We start from the raw sequence: 6,851 nt of genomic DNA, 5'->3' as shown, positions 1-6,851 counted from the left end.
GGTGATTCCAAATATTAAATTAAATAAAAAAACTAGTTTTTTAAATTGAAAGTAAGGAGCGACATTAAAACTTGAAACGAACAGAAATTACTCCGTATATGAAATGGGTTGTCCCCTCCGCAATCCCTCGCTCTTTACGCTAAAGTTTGACTCTTTGCCAAGCTACAATTCTGCTTTTTAAAACAATTAAAAGCTTTAGCGTAAAGAGCGAGGGGACAACCCATTTCATATACGGAGTAATTTCTGTTCGTTTTAAGTTTTAATGTCGCTCCTTACTTTCAGTTTAAAAAACTAGTTTTTTTTTTAATTTCTGAACGTTTTTGAATTAATGCATTCTTGATTTTGGCTCTCCGCACATAAATTATTAAAATGAAATTTTCATATTAATTCTTTTTTGGCTAAATGGCTTTCTCTTAGTTTTGATCAGACGATTTTGAGAAATAAGGGGTGGGGAAGGAGGCCTAGTTGCCCTCCAATTTTTCGGTTCCTTAAAAAGGCAACTAGAACTTTTAATTTTTAACGAACGTTTTTATTAGTAAAAAATATACGTAACTTAAGAATTAACTTACGTAACAAACTTTTATATTCTTATATTTTTTATTATGTACATGAGGGGGTTTGTCCCCTCGTTAATACCTTGCTCTTTACACTAAATCTTAAGTTTTGTCCCAATTCTTTAAGAATGACCCCTGAATCAGAAAGGCCGTAGAATAAATAGTTGAAATTACTAAAAATACTTTAGCATAAAGAGCAAGGTATTTATCTCCTCCGAAATACCTCACTCTTTATGCTAAAGTATTTTTAGAACCCCTCATATGCGTAATAATCTCTGTTCGTTTTAAGTTATAATGATACTCCTTACTTTCAATTGAAAACACTTTTAATGTTTATTTTTTCATTGTTTTTTTATAGTAATGCTAGAAAATACTGCGCCCTTTTCATTGAATTTCTCTTCCCCCATGACATATTCCTCCAAGGTAAGATCCTCCCACATAGCCCCCTCTCCTCAATCCCACCCCCAAACCAAAAAAAATCCCCCTGAAAACGTCTGTATACCTTCCAATAACCATTACTGTTTGAAAACACTGGACAAAGTTTGTAACTTGCAGCCCCTCCCCCAGGGACTTTAGGGGAGTGAGTCATTCCAAAGACATAGTTATTAAGGTTTTAGACTATGCGGAACAAAATGGCTATCTCAAAATTTTGATCCGTTGACTTTGGGAAAAAATGAGCGTGGGAGGGGGCCTAGGTGCCCTCCAATTTTTTTGGTCACTTTGAAAGGGCACTAGAACTTTTCATTTCCGTTAGAATGAGCCCTCTTGCGAGATTCTAGGACCACTTGGTCGATACGATGACCCCTGGAAAAAAAAAATAAACACGGACCCGTGATCTGTCTTCTGGCAAAAAAAACGAAATTCCACATTTTTGTAGATAGGAGCTTGAACTTTTTGATATAGGGTTCTCTGATACGCTGAATGCGATATTGTGATTTTCGTTAAAATTCTATGAATTTTAGGGGGTGTTTCCCCCTATTTTCTAAAATAAGGCAAATTTTCTCCGGCTCGTGACTTTTGATGACAAAGATTAAATTTGATGAAACTTACATTTTTATAATCAGTATGAAAATTCGATTCTTTTGATGTATCTTTTAGCATCAAAATTCCGTTTTTTAGAGTTTCGTTTACTGTTGAGCCGGGTCGCTCCTTACTACAGTTCGTTACCATGAACTGTTTGATTACTGGTAAAAGTTCATGTTTGCTCGCCGAAGAATATTCATTAGTTTGGAGAAATCGGTGCACATTTTATTGCTCTGAATGCGATTATGCCCTTTCTATACTTTATTTTTGTCGTCTTCAAGAAAATAAATGACACAGAAGTCTCGTTTTCGGGCTAAGAGAATAAAACAGCAAATATAAAACCTAAAGGAACAAAGTTTCAGAGTGTAATTCAGCCTATATATCTATTCTTTTTTTTAATTCGAAAACAGTTTGAGGTTTTGTCCCCAATATCAGCAATAATCCTTTTTAGCTATGGGTTCCAATCCCAAACTCTGGCTCTAAAACCTACTCCAATAAAAAAAAATGATTACAAGCCCTACTTGAGCATGAAAACGAAGCTATAACCAAATTTGGCTCCCAAATTTTTGCGGCAAAATTCCATTTTGAACTTGCCCCTGAAAATTCCCCGAATCTTGAAGACATGTCCCTGAAAGCCTGAATGTCCCCGAAGCCCTCCGCTAAAGATGTACAATCGAGCCTGTCGGATAATGAGTCGTGGAATGCTCAAACGTACTATGTAAGTACGCCTATTTAACTGAACATACGTACTAAACGTACTATATAAGTCTGCCTATTTAACTTAACGTACCTACTAAACATACTATGTATGTCTGCCTATTTAACTTAACGTACATACTAAACGTACCATGTAAGTCTGCCTATTCAACTTAACGTACGTACTAAACGTACTATGTATGTCTGCCTATATAACTTAACGTACCTACTAAGCGTACTATGTAAATCTGCCTATTTAACTTAACGTACGCACTAAACGTGCTATGTATGTCTGCCTATTTATTATTAGAGATTTACATATGACACTGAATTTTGGAGTTATTTGCAACTCAGGCACGGTGATACGAGAAAGAATAATTATTTGTTGTATTGTTTCTTTACAAAGGGAAAACACGGCACCCGTCCGTCAGTAAGAGCAATGTTTGTTGAATAAATGTGAGTTTTGTCGACACTTAATCGTAAAGGCGGTGTTTAGCAGAGTTATAAAGGTCAGGAAAAACTGACTCAATAGAGGCTGTGGTTAGGGCAGAATCAACGAATTAAGGCAATAACATTTTTTCTCATGTCTATCAGGGTAAGGCATGGTGTCTTAAAGAGCAATTAATAATGAGTTTTATACTTTGTGCACAAAGTGAAGACAGTGCTTTTGAATGTATTTGAACTTATTGATTGATCGAAGGTTATTGACACGAATTTTTTATTTTTCTTTAATGTTGAAAATCTGCAACTCAATTAGAGAAAAAATATTTGCCCCAGATAAAATGCTCGATTGAAGAAGATGGGGGACAACTTCCTCAGTATCTCTACTAGAAAAATACCATAAATAACTATTTACAGTTTCATAAATGAAAAGTGTCTGAGTCATCGAACACCTTTAGTCCACAGTTTTATAGATTATGAACAAGCGTTGGATTCAGGTGATAGAAGCTTTAGTGTTGCGTCGTCTGTATAGTATATCAGACAAATACATTAAAGTGCTTAGTGTTATGTACAAGAATAACACTACTGATATTCTAGTCAATGCTGATTGCCTTAATACAAGCCTAGATAAGACAGAGGTCATCTTGTATCGTAGCAAAGGCTCTTGAGACCCAGAAGGCATTAAAAAAGGGTTTGATACTGAGCCTGGTCAACTTCGGTATCCTCAGTGGGTTAATGTGGCATAGTACTAAATAAGCCTAAAAACAATATAGCTATAAAAACTTATTTTGTCCAAAATTATCCTTTCCCGAGAAAAATAAAACGTCTTATATGTCTTATATGTCTATATAGACCCGAACTGAAGGCATTTTTTTTCTTATTGAACTGTCTGCCTATTTTTAAAAGGGTTATTTTTAAATGCTGTTCACGCGGATCTGTGATTAGGTGTTTCAAAAGTAGGACTAATAGAAACTGAAAGCTAAAGAATTTAGAAATATATCTTATTACCTGAATTCGAATTTTTTTTTCTCCTTTTTCGTATTGTTTTTATTTATATGTGTATTGGGGTTGTATGCCCAAACAAGCTTCGCTTCGGGCCATTTGCTTGTTTTGTTTATTTATATTAATTAATAAACCCATCTTTATCTGTCTCAAAAAAAGAAAATGTTTTGTCAATGTATAACATAAGAGTATTCGATGTTTTTAAGACATTAAATTATATTACTAAAAGCTTATAGTAAGGCTTACCATAATAATAATTTGTAAGACTCCTAAGGAAATATTTTTCATAAGAAATTCCCAATTCCTAAGAAAATATTTTCAAGCTCTTTAAATGTGAGACAACAAAGTTCTCTTGATAGAGTTCGCGTAGGGTGGATTGTGGAGTTCTACTGGTTTCACTCTTTGAAACACCATTGTTAATCACCTTTGCTCATGACCCAATGAAATTACTCCTGCAGTTTGCATTATCCAAGCACATTCAGATCTTATTCAACTGCAGACTTTTTTTGCGATTGTTGCATGTTGTCTATCATAATGTAGCAATACTAACACGGGGTTATAAAATCTTCATACATGTGGACTTTGAGGTATTAAGTCGAAACTTTCTATGGTTGTTAAAATGAGGGCTTTAAGCTGAAACTTTCAGCGGATGCTGAAAAGCGCGGGGGAAACCCGGTTTAGCAATGTTTTTAGCTGCTAGAAAGCTCATTAAATTTCCCCATAATGTTCGTAAAAGATTTTCCACGCAGATCTTATTATTTCTAAACACCTCAATGTAGGACTTTTTTATTTGGTGAAAGTCACACCGATTACCTTAAGACGGATTCAATTGGCTCTTCTCTTAATGATAAGTAAATCGTTAAAATACCAACTATAAGGGGAAACGCCTCTCTTTTTGTGGTTCCACCAGTATGAAGTTTTTACCCCCTCCCCCCTTTAGCGATACCCTCTTTAGGTTGTAGTTAACATCTTTCCCTCTTTTTATCTCCCTCTTCAAACTTTATACATTCTTTTTCAATAAACTATAGCCATTACCGCCCTCTTAACAATTCTGGTCTTCTTGCTCTTGTTACGTAGCTGAATGCCGAAGATTGGTGACATTTTTCAATTTACAAAATCTTGGAGTTCACAAATTACAAAATTTGTAAATTTACAAAATCTAACACAACTAATAATAACTTAATTCCTTGAAAACTGGTTCAAAAATTGTTCCAGTGATAAAGCTCACATCAATCAGTCTACCAAACTATTAATTAGGAGTAAATTAAGTTTTTCAGAAATGAAAAATTGAATGAGGCAGCACAATAAGAAAAATACTAGAGATACAAATTCGTAATATGCCCAATCCTAATACAAAAAAAGGTAGAAGAATTGTTTAATAGTAAAACAAAAATTGATATTCTGAAGTTAAAACTTGTATGGGAAGAGACCAGCTTCGTTTCAACCCACCTGAAGTTACAACCAATAACCTTAACAGGTTCCTCGCTTCCTTTGTCCAAAGCCTTTAGACATTATCTTTACAATTACTAGCTGATTCAATTCCCCTTTAAAGATTGAAAAGAAAGGATAAGAAAACTAAGAAAATCAAGCGTCTATCTCCTTCCCCTTCGGCTGTTATGGAAATTCTGAAGGGTCAATTTGTCCAAAAGTTCTGACAATTATGCCTCGGGGGATGCCATGCCCTCCACAGTCCCCAGGACAAGCAATGTAAATTATGCAAATTATCCATTATTTATTAAATTTTCAAGTTTGTTTTCATAAATTCTCTGCTGTATCTTGACTATTAGAAAGACTTATTTTTTAATTATTGTCTATATATTTGGAAAAACTAAAGTAGACTGTTAAAGATACACACTGTTTTCAATAAAACATAAATGACGCAACATGCCTTAGAAATTTTACGGTTAGGGGATGGAAACGGGACAGTAGCCAAACTTCTTTTTATAGTAATTTTCGTTAGTTTTAAGTTTGGCTAGAGTATTCAATTTAATTTATATTATTAAGACTTAGTTATTCATCTATATCAGTATCTGTTATGTTTATGTTTCGATATGGTCATTTATTTTAATTTCTGTTTGTTTGGAGTTTCATTTATTCTTTAAAAGTAATTTCTGGTTGTTCTGGATTTTAATTATTCTTGAACTTTAGTTCTGCTTTAGTTTTCTATGCTTTACTTTATGAAATAAAACTAATTGGAAGTATTTTTATTTCCTTTTCGGTTAATGTTAATGTAACCAGATGAAACAAGTAGTAGATGATGTAGATCAAAATAACATACTATTTGTCGAGTGTTCTCGTTTCGTTTATAATTGTTATGATTCCCCCGTATTTATTTTTTTATTATTATTCTATTACAGTAAAACGATCTCTTTACCGTCCTGTGGTGGCGCAGTGGGTTTGACCTTAGCTTGGTAATACGGGACCCAGAGATCGAATCATGCTGCAGCAATGCACTGCAGGGCCGACGCAGGGACCTTAGTAGTCAAGAAGCGTCGTTAATCTGATACAATACAATCTCTTTACCGTAGAGATATTGGATTCTATAGTTCTGATGCATTACGTCAGCCGGAACTATTAAGCCTATAACCAACCGTTGCTGTAAAAAGGCTGACAAAGAAGTTTATAGAACAATTTACAACCGGTATATGTCGTTGCAGCATTTGTGGAAAAGCAGAGAGGTCATTTTTGATATTAGATCTTCACAGACACTGGCTGTGGAGAACTTCCACCAATAGAATGCCATCTGTGTCCTGCAGTAGCTCGCAACTACAAAAATTTTGTTGTTCATCTATGGAACACCAAATGGGAGGGAAAAGAAAATGTTCAATTTGTTTACGAGAAGATATTGGTGATATGCAACAACATCTAATTTCACAAGGTCATTTTTAACCGAATGTTTCTGAACTAGAATTACAGCGGAATACATCACTAGTTATTTTACAGGATCCGTCTTCAAGTACTTGCTAAAAAATTTTCGAATCAGAAACAAAAAGCTGAAATAATCAGAAATAGTATTTGAATAGTCACTCTCAAAGTAAAAGACACATTAAATTGAAAAGCCATCAAATAATAGATACAGGGAAAGACCCATATAAAAGTGATCAATGTCAGAAAGGCTTTTATTCCTTGGGTAAT

The sequence above is a fragment of the Artemia franciscana genome, chromosome 2, assembly GCF_032884065.1.
Source record: "Artemia franciscana chromosome 2, ASM3288406v1, whole genome shotgun sequence".
Taxonomy (NCBI): Eukaryota; Metazoa; Arthropoda; class Branchiopoda; order Anostraca; family Artemiidae; genus Artemia; species Artemia franciscana.
This window is presented reverse-complemented; position numbering follows the sequence as displayed.